Source organism: Myodes glareolus, chromosome X (assembly GCF_982192425.1).
Source record: "Myodes glareolus chromosome X, mMyoGla1.1, whole genome shotgun sequence".
NCBI classification, from domain to species: domain Eukaryota; kingdom Metazoa; phylum Chordata; class Mammalia; order Rodentia; family Cricetidae; genus Myodes; species Myodes glareolus.
In genome coordinates this window covers 131,264,803-131,280,533 of record NC_142053.1, presented here as the reverse complement: position 1 = coordinate 131,280,533, position 15,731 = coordinate 131,264,803, and positions in this window count along the sequence as shown.

Sequence of the window (15,731 nt, the reverse complement as noted above, 5' to 3'; positions counted from 1 at the left end):
TCTCTCTTCCTCAGTTTCCAGTCCAGGCCCGAGGATGGACCATTCCCCTGTATTCATACCCATAGTGCAAAGCACAAGACTCAGGAAGGGATAGAGGGGCAGGGAGTAGAAGGGCCTAGGCCCAGTGAAACCTTAATTTCAATGGGTCCATAGACCAGAGACAATCCATTTGGCATAGTGGTCCATGACTTCTGCTCTCTTGACCTGAGTGTGTTAGAACCATGGTGTAATACCAATTACCTTCACAGCCATAGGAGTGGAAAGAGTCTCTGTGTAGAATCCTTTTCAATTTGTAGTTTAACTGCCTTTTTGACCCAGAAGGATTATTAGACTCAAACAAAAGGAAACTGGCAGTGGACTCTGAGGTTTGCTAGGTCTCTCAAATAGTCCAGTGAATAGTTTTTGTGGAGGACTGGAGGTCCTTTAGTGACTTGAGAAAGGAATGATTAAGAAAGTTCTACCAACTGTTGGTCTCTGAGCCTGGGAAGCCGTTGGGGTGGTCTTCCAAACATCTCATAGGAGATAGATCCCTCACAAAATGGGGTGCAGCAGGTTAAGCAAAGCAAAGGAAGGAGGCCTATCCATCCTTTGCTAGACTCTAATAAGAGTTTTGTTCAAGTTTGTTTTAATGTCCTGTTTACTTTTTGTACCTACCCAGAACCATGAGGTCTAGATACACAATGTTTTTAATCTATGTCTAAAGCTTTAGCCATCAAGAGGTTTTAGCTATGAAAGCTGGGCTGTTGTTGAACCTCATTGCTAGGGGGAGGCCAAATTGGGGGACCAGTTTCTGGAGGAGCTTTTAAGCTACTATTTGAGCAGTTTCACTCCAGGTGGGTGACAGTTATAACTACCCAGGGAGACTCTAAAAACTCGCAAGTACTTTTATCCTCCCCAGCAGGCCGGATCTAGGTGAAGTCAGTTTTCCCAGGGTTTGCCGGGGTATTGATCTCTCATTTGGGCCTTTCCTTGGTAAGGGCTCTCTGTTTTCAGTTAACATGAGCACAGACCTGGCATCTGCCTGAGACATCCACACTAGGCTGTCCAGTCTAGGAGTAACATACCTTGGTCTGAGCAACTCGGAAAGTTTTGTGGACCCCAGTTGAGTAGTCTGGTTAAGGTCAGTTACCAGAATCCTGACACTTGTTTTGGGGAGAATCATCTTTCCCTCTGGTGTTCTCCATCACCCTGTGGGTTTGAGCTGTTTATTTCTTCTTTACCATGGAATCTCAGGCAGCACTGAGTTAGGGAATATCATCAAAATATCAATAGGTCTCACTGGTCTTAGGGCTGTTATTGGGCAACCAGATCAGTGGCCTGGCAGTGGAGGACAGCAATTTGTAGGGGAAGCCAAATAAATAAATAAGCTCTTAGAGGACCAAGATTTTTTTCTTTGTTTTTAATGTCCTTTCTACAGTGGGTGAGAAACCCTCTTTCTCTAGTGGTCATACCATGGACATGCGCAGTAGTAAAAGCATAGTGATTGTCTGTGTATGTGGTGGTGGACTTTCCTTTTCCCTATATAAGAGCATGGGTCAGGTTGATAAGTTCTGTTCTCCGGGCTGGAATACCTGGTTTGGGCCCAAATTTCTTTAGTTAAAGTAGACACTGTAGCTTTCACATGGCTGGTTTCACCTTTCATCTTGTGACAGTCATGGATGAGCACCTGTGGGTTGTTATCAGGCAGAAGAGTTGAAGGATTGATGGAGGTGGGTTTCTCAAACTGGCCTCGAGGGTGGGCCAGGAGTATGGCCTGGTACTGGGTCACATGGTCATTAGACAGCCGGTGTTGGGGTGCTCCTCAGATGATAACGACCTCAACTGTGTCATGGGGTGCTGTGATTATGAGATCCTGACCCAGAGTTGACTTGTTAGTTTCTTTCATTAGATTAGCATAGCTACCTCAGCTCTTAGACAGGTGGCCACCCTGTGGCTACAGCACCCAATCGTTCGGACAGGTCTGTCACAGGGCATTTCCATCATCCCAGAGTCTGGGCTAAAGCCCCCTTGTCTTTTGTTTTGTGGACAAATAGAGGAAAAGGGTTTGAGACATCTGGAAGAGCTAGGGCTGGGCTGAAGTCAGAGCTGTTTTTTAAAGCCTCAAATAAATGTCTTCTGTGTAGTCTCAGTCCAGGTTAGGGGCTTGGTGCCCCTCTTTGTGTTGGTGTGTAGGGGCCTTGCTATTTGCAGAAACTCTGGTATCCAGAGGCAGCAATATCCAGCTGCACCTAGGAACGCTGGACCCTGTCCCTTAGTCTTTGAAGTTGGGATCTGAAGGATGGCAGCAATCCTACTCTGAGACAGGCTCCTTTTGCCTCCCCTTGTTGGGTCCACAGAGGTTGTGCAAAGATGGGAACAGACCACCAAAGTCTAATAAACCAGAAGCAAGCTTCATTCCAGGAAAAAAATAAGAATTAAAAAAATAAATCTCCATGGCGCACAAAAAGCTTATCGGCTAACAGACCACAGCCAGAGATGTATCTGTAAGGCTGTGGCCAAGGCCGGTTTTTGAACTCCTTTTATAGCAAGCATTAGGCAATAACAAAAGAATTTTTACAATCTCAAGGTAAAACTCAGATACAAACTGTCCTTCTTTGCAATTTCAATTAACAGAGCTTTTCAGTTAAACTAGTGTTTGTATTTAGTCCATTGTTTTCCCCTGGCCTTCCCTGTGTTTACCAAGGCTCTGCACATCCCCTGACACTGCCAGTTTCACACAGCAGGGAAGGGTAGGGGACAATACAAAACCAAAAGGTCAAAAGTCACGTACAACCCATCATTGAAAAGTTAACTCAGCTCACATCAATTTCTGGTCATGAGTGGCTGGGGGTGGGGGGTATCTAAGAGCTGATCCTCAGTTTGCAGAGCCACCCTGAGTATGCAGAGGGCCGCTCCAGCCTCACAAATAGAACTATGGTTGTAAAGTGGAGTAACCCACTGTTAACAGTTAATCCTTAAGCTGCTGAGAAAGCTGCTGACAGTCTGCTCTCATTCTCCTAGGTTTACAACAATCCCTCAGTGGACCTTCTGCCCACCCCTGAAAAACTTCTGACAGAAGACCAGGAGGTCAGAATTTAGTGTCTCATTAGATGGTGTTAGAGAACTTATAAATCCTTGTGGCAACCTGGTCCATGTAAATTGCCCACTGTAACCTCCTACTGGGTCTGTACATTTAAAAGCAGAAATGGGCTGACTCACTCTGCCAATGGGAGAATGAAGAATGTGTTTTCTAGGCCCAAGACAACGTACATCCTTTTCTCTGGAAGAATCAGACTCGTGAGAAGCAGAGGTTCCAGATTTCTTCACAGGCAGAAGAGGAACTGGCAGGGCACCCAGGATGCCTGTTTCTTCAAGCCAGGCAGTTTAAAATCAGTTTCCCTTTTTGAGTTCAGGGTCAATGGGTATTGTTTAATATGGACAGGGATAGCTGAACTGGTTAGATGAACAATTATAAGAAGTTGGTGTTGGGTCAGTCCTGGGGCTTGATTTCTGTCCATACCCTCAGGAATCTTTGTTGTCAGTCTGACAGTCCAGTTGAATCATATGATTGTAGGCAGAACTTTCAGCTAGGAGATATTCCTCTGACAGAGGGTAAGGAACCAAAATTTTGCTGGGTGTCTGTAGGCCTAACTGTGTCTCATCAACAGAGAAGGTGACGGTGGCTTTCACTTTAGGTAAAAGGTCTCATTCCAATCAGTTCTCTGCTGTTAAACACCCTTTGAGCTACCTCTAATAGTATCTTTTAAATTTTTTTAAAAATGTTTTTCTGGATCCTGAGGTAGGTTAATTTTCTGAGAAACTGCCACACTGATTTCCAGAGTGGTTGTACAAGTTTGCATTCCCACCAGCAATGGAGGAGTGTTCCCCTTACTCTGCATCCTCTCCATCATAAACTATCATTGGTATTTTTGATCTTAGCCATTCTGACAGGTATAAGATGGTATCTCAGAGTTGTTTTGATTTGCATTTCCCAGATGGCTAAGGATGTTGAACATTCCCTTAAGTATCTTTTTGCCATTTGAGATTCTTCTGTTGAGAATTCTCTGTTTAGTTCAGTACCCCATTTTTCAATTGGGTTATTTAGGATTTTAATGTCTAATTTCTTGAGTATATATATATATTGGAGATCAGCCTTTGTCTGATGTGGGGTTGGTAAAGATCTTTTCCTATTCAGTAGGCTGCCTTTTTGTCTTATTGACTATGTCCTTTGCTTTACAGAAGATTCTCAGTTTCAGCAGGTCCCATTTATTTATTGTTTCTCTCAGTGTCTGTGCTTCTAGGGTTATATTTAAGAAGTGGTCTTCTGTACCCATGTGTTGCCAATTACTTTCCACTTTCTTTTCTATCAGATTCAGTGTGGTCAGATTTATATTGAGGTCTTTAATCCATTTGGACTTGAGTTTTGTGCATGGAGATAGATATGGATCTATTTTCATTCTTGTATATGTTGACATCCAGTTATTCCAGCACCATTTGTTGAAGATACTTCCTTTTTTCCATTGTATAATTTTAGCTTCTTTGTCAAAATCAGGTGTTCATAGGTGTGTGAATTAATATCCGGATCTTTGATTCAATTCCATTGGTTAACCTCTCTGTTTTTATGCCAGTAGAAAGTTATTTTCATTACTGTAGCTCTGTAATAGAGCTTGATGTCAGGGATGGTGATGCCTCCAGAAGTTCCTTTATTATACAGGATTATTTTGTCTATCCTGGTTTTTTTGTTTTTCCATATGAAGTTGATTATTGTTTTTTTCAAGGTCTGTGAAGAATTGTGTTGGGATTTTGATGGTGACTGCATTGAATCTATAGATTGCTTTTGGTAGGATTGCCATTTTTACTATGTTGATCCTATCTATCCAAGAGCATGGGAGAGCTTTCCATTTTCTGGTATCTTCATCAATTTCTTTCTTCAAAGACTTAAAGTTCTTGTCAAATAGGTCTTTCACTTCTTTGCTTAGTGTTACCCCAAGATATTTTATCTTATTTATGGGAGAGTTGTATTTTGATCCCCAACAGGAGAGAGCACAGGTCTTAAGCCAGGGACTTCTCGCCAAAGAAAACCACTGATCAACACATGAAAACAGAACTGACAGGGACACATAGAAAGACACATAGAAACATACATACGCACACAGACACATAGGAAAGAAAACCAGGTGTGGCCACCACCACACATTCATACACCTGAACATGCAGAAGGAATCTGGTGACACTCACACAGGTTTCAGATACTGAATCAGTGGCTATGTCTGACCTCTCCTATGTGTCCAAACAGAAGGTGCCTTAACCAGCCTCCAGAGGTGACAGACCAGGTGACTTTCTAATATGTTTCCTTTTGGGGTGGAGGTGTTAGATTTCTCTGAAATATTAGCTAGCAATTGATCAAAGGGAGTCTTGGGGACCTGGAACATCTCAGGTTATGAACCCCTGTAGGAGATCCTTGTCAATCACACTCTTCTCTGCTCTGAGAGGCACTGAGACCCCTGATATCTTGAGGTCTTGTCTCTAGGGATCTTGCCAGGGCCTTCAGAAATGTTGTGGGGTAACCACCAGAGAAGGGACTCAGACACAGACGTAAGCCAATATCAAGTTGTTAACCAGCTAGCAACTACACTGGGTGTTTGGGATCCTAGTGTAGCCCTGAGCCTTTTTTATGGTGTATTTTTAAACAGACTGGGTTGCCATACTTCAGTTAGCAAAAGCAGTTAGCCACAAGCAAAACTACGGGAGCCAAAAAGCAAGACTGGGACATTTAGACACTTTCCCAGAACTATGGGCTTTGATGAATTAGGCCTTTGTTTTAGTTTTGTCAGGTGGTGGTGTCAATCTGCTGAGTTTTACAGCCTGAATGGCACTTCCATCATGGAGTCAGTTGTGCTAAGGTCTGGGATAGAGTAAGGTCTGGGACCCTATTACTGAATCAGATCACTTCTGAAGTCTCAGCAATAGTAGGAAAAGTTTCTCCACTTCCTGAGAATGTGTCTACCATATTAAGAAGATATTTATGTTTCTTGTTCGGAGGCAAATGTGAAAATCTCTCTGTCAGTCTTCCCTCAGAAGATAATCCTGAAATTGGTATTGGTTGAAGGAAGGAAGGAGTCACGAGTCCTGGTGTGGGGAGGTTTCTGTACAGGTGGAAAGATTCTGGGTGATAGCCTTAGGAAAGGCAGAAAGGGTGGGGTAGAAGAATAGATATTGGACAAAGTGGGAAAGAGGTTGTAACTCTTTAAGAGTATGAAAGGACGTGTGAATAACTGTCAGGAAGAGCTTTGCTTTAGCTCCTGTCCTGTAATCCAACCCTGACAGCTCATAAGGACTCCCATAGCCTAGAGGGCCTGTCCCTGGGACTCAGAGTTAAGTTTGGAGGAGTTGCTCCAAAAGAAGAATAGCAGGACGATGGTAGGGTTTTTGGCTGGCCGCTTAAGCAGTCTTGACAGTAAAAGTATTTTCTAAGGCTATATCATTTGTTCAGGCCTGGTGACCTGACAGTGAATAACTGCCATCTGCTTGGGAAGATAAGAGGCTTCTAGCAGCTTTAATATTAGAGGCCCACTGGTAATCTGCGTGCCTTTGGTGCTAAGGAAACCCCTTTTTCTGTCAAATGGAGGCGTAGCAGCGTAAGATGTGGAATACATGTTTAGTGTCTGTGTATATGTTGGTAGGTTCATACTGTGCTAAGGGGAGGGCTCTAGAGAAAGCTATGAGCTCTGCCTTCTGAGGAGAAGCCTGGTGGTAAAGGGGCAGACTCTATGACATATTCAGGGGACAGCTAGAGCAGGAGCCAGCAGACCTGGTGATGAGCTTCCATCCACAAACTAAGTATCATCAGGCTGTGCCAGATGGGAAATGGAAAGCTTCAGATTTTTGTAGGAAAGGGTTTCAAGCGGCCGTAGGCAGAAATGGGTGAGGGTTGTGGCTTTGGCGAGGCGTCAGTATAGCTGGGTTGAGAAGAGGAAGGGAATCAAGCGAGATAGCAAGGATGTCCTAAGAAGGTGATGTGAAAAAAGTTGCAACTTAGAAGAGGACAAAGTCGAGAGGCTCTCGCATGATAGGAGATCCTTGAGTCAGTGCGAAGAAAGGGCACCAGGAGAAGCAAAGGCGGACTCAGGACTCCTCAGCCAGCAGGGAGGCTGCCACTGGCACTATAGGCAAGGTTGCCATATCCTAACTGTTCTAACTGTCTGGAAAGATCGGCAGCAGGGGCAACGGTGGCTCCTCTCATTTGTCTCCAAACCCCATTTTTAATAGTATTCAGGATAAAGGGTTGGTCAAAGTCTCAGAGAGCAAGAACAGGGGTCTGTAGGAATGCCTCTCAGAGGTGAGAGAAAGCAGGTATGAACAGTGGTCTCAAACCTGTGGGTCATGACCCCTTTGGAGGACAAACAATCCTTTCCCAGGGGTCATATATCAGATAGCCTGTATATCAGATATTTACATTACAATTTGTAACAGTAGCAAAATGACAGTTATGAAGTAGCAATAAAAATAATTTTACGGTTGAGGTCCCCACAACATGAGGAACTGTATTAAAGGGTCGCAGCATTAGGAAGGTTGAGAACCATTGGTCTATAGGTACAGTTACTGGGCCTTTGGCTGCTTCATAGATGGAATGAGCATGAAGAGCCAAGTTCCTTGGTGGTTGGGGGTGTGTGTGGGGGCACAGTTACCATCTGGAGTTAAGAGTCAGTTCATAACTACTAGGGGACAGCAGAAAACCTAGGTACTTGACCAGAAAGGCAGAATGTTGAGCTTGGAGTGGGGGGCTCTCTATCATTTGCTTCCCCGGAAAGTTTAGAGGCTGAGTAGTATATTGTGAGAGCGAGAGTGAGGGCTGCATAGCAGAACACCATTTACATATTAGATTAAGCAGATGGGAGACAGGTCAAAAGAAAGGTCAGTGGCCAGGAATGAGGGCTATCTCAGAACCCCTGGGCAGGGGAGGGGGGACAATCCAAATAAGTCAAGACATTGTTCTGGTGTCTGTGTCCTCCCAGGTAAAGGCAAAGAGGTCATGTGGATTTGGACGTAAAGGAATGATGGACCAATTGTCCTTGAGTCTGTAGCAGTAAAGTGAGAAACAGAGAAGGGGTGAGAATACAGGGCCTAAGGGTTGGGTACTATCAGGAATATAGGAAGGAAAGCCATATTAATAATCCTGAGGGACCAAACTAGGTGTTAGGAGTCGGTACATTTGAGGACAGGTAACATAGGGGTGTTTTAGAATAAGGGAGTGGCCTTGAGAATACACTTATTAAGCAGGCGTTGTTTAATAGTTTTTAGGTTGTGTCTATGTTCTAGGAGATGTGGTATTGAGAATGACAGGAATGGGAGGTGGAGAACCAGTGTAGGACATTAATGGGACATGATGAGAAGCCATCAAAGGAGAGGTGTCCCATATTTTCGGGTCAACAAGGGGGTCTGGAAGAGAATATGGTAAAACATTAGTGTCAGCTGTTGGATAAGAAGGCTCTTGAGAGGCTAGAAGGCGAGAGAACATTCTGAAAGGAGTTAGGTGAAAAGATAAAAAGGAAAGTGTCATGTAGCCATGATGCCCCTGCCAATAACAGTGTTGGGCAATTAGACATAATGAGGAAGGAGTGAGCAGTCAGGTGACCCCAGAGGGACCAGAGGAGTGGACCTGTAGCCCTGGGCTTCTGAGGCAGGGTGACAGCACCCATCACAGTGATCTGAGTATGATAAGTTTTACCAGAGTAAGCAGGAACTACAAACAGTGTAACTTGTAAGTCTATTCAAAATGACAGAGACTTGCCCCTTACTCGGACAGTCATCCTAGGCTCCTCTGAGGTTGTTGGGGCAACATCAGTCTTTGGCCACCATGCCAGGAAATTTAAAAAGTTTTTCCGTGGAGGAGGATCTTGAGGGCCTGGCCTATCTTGATCTAAAGCAGAAAGGGACAGTTGCTTCTCCAGGGTCTTGCCTGTCCACAGTTTGTGCAGGGTCCTGGTGGCAGGTAAGTTGTGGGGCAGTTCTTTGCCCATGGTTGTCACACTCAAAGCAAGCTCCAGACGGAGTCTGTTGATGCCTGTCTTTGTAGGTGGCCTCACAGTTGCTGCCAGTAGCTAGTGTCTGTATCTATTATAGGAACCCCTTCCATCTTTTTCTGCTCCTCCCTTCCATGAAATTTCTTAAATGCTATATTCAACAGATCTCGCTACGGAATTTGTGACCTATCATCTAGTCTCTTAAGTTTTTTTTTAATACACCTGATTTTGAAAATTCTTTTACATTAAATGAGCTTTAAGTTTACTATAAACTTGTTTTCAGTTACTTGCATTGAGCTTAACCTTGTCAGCATATACAGCAGACAATATGATGCAAGATACAAATTAGACTCTTCCTCCAGCCTTGCTTCTGTAAATGAATTTCATTTGTACTTAGCATGACTACAGACATAGTTCTGAGCACTTTAAATAATCTGATCATTTATAAGGTGACTTACCATTAACTTTTATGTCTTCAAAATAAACTTTAAACCATAAATACAATTCATAGAGAGACAGGAAACCTCATTTTTTCTGATCCTTTTATACTGTACTTTTATAAAATATTACAGCTTTTTAAAAAATGCCCTACTTTTCCCAAAGAACTAAAACTTAACAAAGTTAGAAAAGACATGCATGGTTAGACATGTATCTTTAAGTAAACTCAGTTTTTATTAGCCTGAATATGACATTATAGACTTAGGAATTCATCAGTTTTAATCAAACTTATGTTGTCGGTTAGTGAACCTTACCTTGTTCATGGTTTGGTCCTTTTCTGTTGTTTTCACTCTTAGGACAAAAATCATCCTTATCTGAAATATTTTAGAGTTCTGATGGTGCCTAATTAGTCTAGGGAAAGAAAACAAAACCATCTTATAAACAAAGTTGAATCCAAGTTATATAAACACATGGTATGCCACAGCATTAAGATTACTATACAGAGATTTTAAACTACCAACCCTTCATTGCAAGTTTTAAGTTACCTTCTTCTCTGCTTGAGATTTTACAATTTTTTTAACCACCCTCTCATAGCCTTACAAATCCTGAGATAAGAAAGTTTATGTTTTAACAAAAGCTTCAGAGGTATCTATGACCTTTAATGGACAGACTTTAGTAGACAAAACCAAGAAAGGGGACCCTCAGATAAGCAGTTCTGTTGGAAAGCACTTCCCAGCTGCTCCCAAGTGCAAAGTGTCTTTTTTTCTGGGATGTTTTGTTTTGTTTTCCTCCCTTTTTACAGAATCCGGTGGCCATCATGACGCAAAACAGAAGCTTTGGAGGAAACCTTTCAACAAGCATGCTACGTTCTAGGGTAGGCCAAAAGCCCATCTCCAGAGCTGGTTGTTTAGTAGAGTAAAGCAACATGAGACAAATTTTCAATCTTATCCATACCCAAAACACATTTGTATAGTTTGTGTAAGACTGAATCCAGGGATCAGAGCGAGGGATGGGAGTGGAAAGTGAAGAAGTCTTAGAGGGAATGGAATTTCAGAAGCAAAAAAATGAAACAAAGAAACAAAAAGCTTAGAAATAATGGGATTTTAGATTATTTACTTATACACTGGAAGTTTTCACAATATGTGAGAATTTGGAAACTGGGTGTGCCATGTTTGGTCATGAAGGTATTATCAAATTTGTACTGAGGCTAAGTCATACTGCTGCAAAATTTAAGGTGGCAAGACTTGGTGAAATTCCTAAGTCTGAGAAGGGAGAGAGACTTAAGAAGACAGGGTGAGGGGGATTGAAGAGTTCAGTTTTCAGTGGGAAAAGTCCGTGGTTAGTCTGAGGAAGGAATGGAGACACCCTTAAGAGGATCGCAATCAAGAATGTCCAGGAACAGAACCAGAAGAAGGAGGGAGAAACTTAGCAAAGGGAGTCAGAAATAGGAATCTCACCAGAGGGAGGATTGCAAAGCATAGGAGTAGAGATACAGGAAGGGAAACATTTGGTGTCATGGACACAGACTCTTAATCCAAGGGCAACCCCAAAGGCAAATAAACTTGTCAGAGAGGTGCCCAGGATCTACTTTTTGTTGAAGCTCCACCAAGCAGGAGGGACAGAGAAGGTAACTCCAAGAGGCAAGGAGAGAAGAATGGGTACAACAGGTGGAGGAGAAAAATGGCTGAAGAGACGAACCCTAAAATTTTTATTATCCAATATGGTATGTGGAAATGTTGTGGGGTATCCACCAAAGAAGACTGCTTGGATATGGGTTTAAGCCAATAGAAAGTCTTTATTAGCTGGCTAACAGCTACATTGGGTATTCAGGAGCCCAGCGTAACTCTGGGCCATTCTCAGGGTGAGCTTTAAAGCACAAAAGTCATGTCCTGGGTTAACTACTTCAGTTAACAAGAACAGTTAGCCAGAAACAGAACTACAGAAGCTAAAAGCAAGGTTAGTACATTTAGAGACTTTTCCAGCACTATGGGCTTTGATAGATTAAGTCTTTGTTCTTCATTTTGCAACTGGTGTTGCCGTTGTGCTGAGTTTTACAGCCTGAATGGCACTTCCATCATGGAGTCAGTTGTGCTAAGGTCTGGGGCTCTGATACCATTCCCCATTAGTCTTAGAGAATGAGTAAAATCATGGACTCATCCTGCTCTAAAGAGCTGGAGTTGGTTCTAAGGACCATTAATTTTACTGATCTCATACATAATAATTGGACATATAGTTTGCAATTCAGGGGCCCAATCAGAACGAGAATTAAAGACATAGTAAGTGCTGACAGAGGAGCCAGGGGGACCAAGGGAACAGAGACTGGTATCAACTATTTGATTTATGTCTTTGGTTTTTGTTTTTTTGAGATTTTCCTTAACTATGATAAGCTTTTTAAAATTACTTCTGATCAAGGGGAAGTGTTTGGATTAAAGATTTTGGATATTAGACAAGTTTCAGCCCCTTGTAAGTCCTCAAACTTTAATTTGGGCTGAACCCAGTCACAGTGAGTTTTGTCAGTCAAAGGGTTGAAAATAAAGGGGCCAGGTGTCTAAGCATAACCGACAGTCCTGCCCGATTTTTGGCTATGAGTGATTAACTCTATTCTAAGGGTGCCTTCCTGTACATGGAGTCTGATTTACCAGGTTTTTCCTGTTTCCCAAAGGCCAGAATATTTTCTAAGGAATTTTCAGGAAGCCTCAGTTTTACAACCCCAGTTTTTACAGTGGAAACTCATTTGTTTCTGGAAATTAGGGGGCATGCATAGAATCGTAAACTCTGTATTCCTATCTCAGAAGATAATCTCCAACATCATTCATTTCTCCAACACAACCAGACACTTTAAGTGGTCATCAGTAAGTAAAGGCCAAGATGGAATATGGGTTGTTGGTTGGTAGTCACACTAACTAATACCTTCCCTGTATCTGTCTTCTTCACTTTCCAGTTCAGGCCTGAGGGCAGTGGGGGGCTGGACCATTATCCTGTATTCATATCCATAGTATAGAACATAAGACTCCAAAGAGGTAGAGGGGCAGAGATTGGGAGGACTTGGGGCCCAATGAAACCTTCATTTCAACGGGTGTAGAGTCCAGAGACAGTCCATTTGACGGCAGCATCTGTGACTTCTCCTCTCTTGACCTGGGTGTGGTGGGTCCGTGGTGTGAGGCCAGCTCCCTTTACTGCCATGGAGCGGGGGGGGGCGGGGAGTCACAGTGTAGGGTCCTTTTCAGATTAGTTTCTGTGCCCCTTTGGCTACTCGCTTGACCTAAACAGTCAGATGGCTGGATCTCTCAGGTAGCCTGTGTGGAGGTCTGGAGGGCCTGTAGTGACTTGAGAAAAGAATGATTAAGAAAGTTCTACCAACTTCTGCTCTCTGAGCCCGGGAAGCAGTGGGGAGGTCTTCCAAACATCTCATGGGAGGTAAATCCCTCCCTATACAGGGTACAACAGGTTAAGCAAAGCAAAGGAAGGAGGCCTATCCATCCTTTGCTGGACTCTGATGAGAGTTTTATTAGTGTTTCCTTTAATGCCCTGTTTATTTTTTGTTAACCTGCCCAGAACTATGAGGTCTATATATGCAATGTTTTGAATCTATGCCTAAAGCTTTAACCATTAAGTGAGAGGTTTTGGCTATGAAAGCTGGGGCATTGTTGCTAGGAGGAGGCCAAATTAGGGACCAGTTCCTGGAGGAGTTGTTAAGCTTCTATTTGAGCAGTTTCGGTCTGCATGGGGAATGCTTTCACCTACCCTGAAAACTTGTTTTTATAAACTAGTAAGTACTTTTATCCTCTCCCAGTAGGCTGGATCTTGGTGACGTCAGTTTTCCCAGTGTTTGCTGGGGTGTTGGACTCTTACTTGGGCCTTTCCTGGGTAAGGGCTCTCTGCTTTGGCTTCACTTGAGCACAAACCTGGCATGTGACTGAGACATCTGCACTAGGCTGTCTAGTCTAAGTATGACACACCTTAGTCTGAGCACCAAAGAAAGTATTGTGGGCCCCAGATGGTGAAGGTCAGTTACCAGAGTCCTGCCAGTTGTTTCTGGAGAATGATCTTTCTCTCTGGTGTCCTCCATTCAGCTGTGGGTTTGAGCTGTCCATTTCTTCTTTACCATGGAGTCTCAGGCAGTGCTGAGTCAGGGGTATGTCATCAGAATAGCAATAGGCCCCACAGAGCTTAGGGCCCTTTGTTGGGCATCCAAGACAGAAGCCCTATAGTGGAGGACATCGGTTTGCAGGCCAAGCCAAACAGCATCTAGGAGGGCCAGTATTTTTAAAGTTCCTTTTCCCTGCAATGAGAAGCCATCTTTTTCTACAGACATGCCCAATAGTAAAAGCATACTGACTAAAAGTCCAGGTATATGGTGGTGGACTTTTCCCCATCTGAGACCCTGTGTCAGATCAATCCGTTTTTCTCTGAGCTACCTGACTCGGGCCCAAATCATTTCAGTTGAAGTAGCTACTGTAGTTCCCACATACCTGTTTTCATCTTTCAACTCCTGACAGTCGTGGATGACCTGTGTCATCAGGTGGGGGAGGGGTAGCCACACTGATGGCGGTGGCAGTTGGTTTCTCAAATCAGACTCAAGAATGTGCTGGGAGTAGGGCCTAGTAGTGGGTTATGCAGTCAGTGAAACAGCCATTAAACAGTCAGTGTTCTGGTGCTCCTCGGAGGAGGGCCTCGGCCATGTCATGGGGTGCTGTGACTATAAGATCCTGACCCAGAGCTAACTTGCTTTCTTTTATTAAACTAGTAGTAGCCACCACAGCTCTTAGGTGGGCCATCCTGTGGCAACAGGGTCCAGTCATTTGGATAGATATGTCCCACAGTGTTTCTATGGCCCCAAAGTTGGAGTTAAAACCCCATTTATCTTTTGTTTCATGGACAAACAGATGAAAAAACTTTTAAGATATTTGGAAGTGTTAGGGCTAGAGCCAAAGTCACCTGTTTTAAAATCTTAAATGCCTTTGTTTAGTCTCAGTCCAGATTAGGAGCTTAGTACCCCGCTTTGTGCTAGTGTATAAAAGTCATGCTATTTCCACACAAACTCTGGTATCCAGAGGCAGCAATATCCAGCTAGGAACGCTTGACCCTGTCCCTTAGTCTTTGGAGTTGGGATCTGAAGGATGGCAGCAATCCTACTCTGAGACAGGCTCCTTTTGTCTCCCCGCAGCTGGTAGCCAAGACCCCCAGTGGCCCTTTTATAATCTAGTTTTTCTAAGAAACATCTGATAGAAGGACAGGAAGCCTGCATTTAGTGTCTTTAAATCCAGGGACAACCTGGTCCAGGTATATTACCTGCTGTAACTTACCTCTGTGTCTGTCCATTTAAAAGTGAAGATGGATTGACTCACATCTGCCAATGGGAGACTGAAAAAAATGCATCTTTAAGGTCCAAGACAGTGTACACCTGTTTCTCTGGGAGAGTCAGACTCATGAGAATCGGAGGTCCCAGGTGTCTTCAGAGGCATGAGAGCTGTAGTCCAGGGTGACTGGCAGGGCACCAGGATGTCTGTCTCTTCAAGCCAGGCAATATAGATTGTCATTTCCCCTTTTGCGTTGATGGTCATTGCGTATTATTTAATCTGGACAGGGATAGTTTAACTGGTTAGTTGAACAATTATAGGAGCTTGGTGTTTGGCAAGTCCTGGGGGTCTTGGTTTCTGCCCATACCCATGGAAATTTTTGTTGTCAATTTAGGAAATAGCTTAACTGTATCTTTTGAATGGAGGCAGAACTATCAGCTAGGAGATATTCTTCTGATAGAGGGTAGGACACCAACGTTTTCCTGGGTATTTGTAAGTCTGTGTCTCATCAGAGAAGGTGATGATGACTTTCAATTTATGCAAAATATCTTGTCCTAATCAGTTCTCTATTGTTAAACACCCTTTTAGGTACCTCTACCAACTGGGACCTAATTATTCCTTTAAAATTTTTAAATTTTTATAATTTGTTTTCTAATATCTGTGACTGAGTGAGTGTCAAAAGAGATATTTTTGGCAGTTGCTTTTTAATTTCTTAAAAAGGATCTAGAAAAAGTTCCTTTAAGTTTCCTTGGTCAGTGTTCAACAGAAGGGAAATCTATCCTGTCTGGGCTGCATTGCCTGGCAGTGATTGCCCTGTTTCACCCTGAAGGGAGCTTATTCTGAAACTTTTTTCAGAGAATGGTGGGTTGTTGCAAGGAGAGGCTGCTTGTTCATCCCGGGCGTCCAGCTAGCTTAGCCCCAAAATAACAACACAGAAACTATATTAATTAAATCACTGATTGGCCCATTAGTTCTAGTTTCTTCTTGGTTA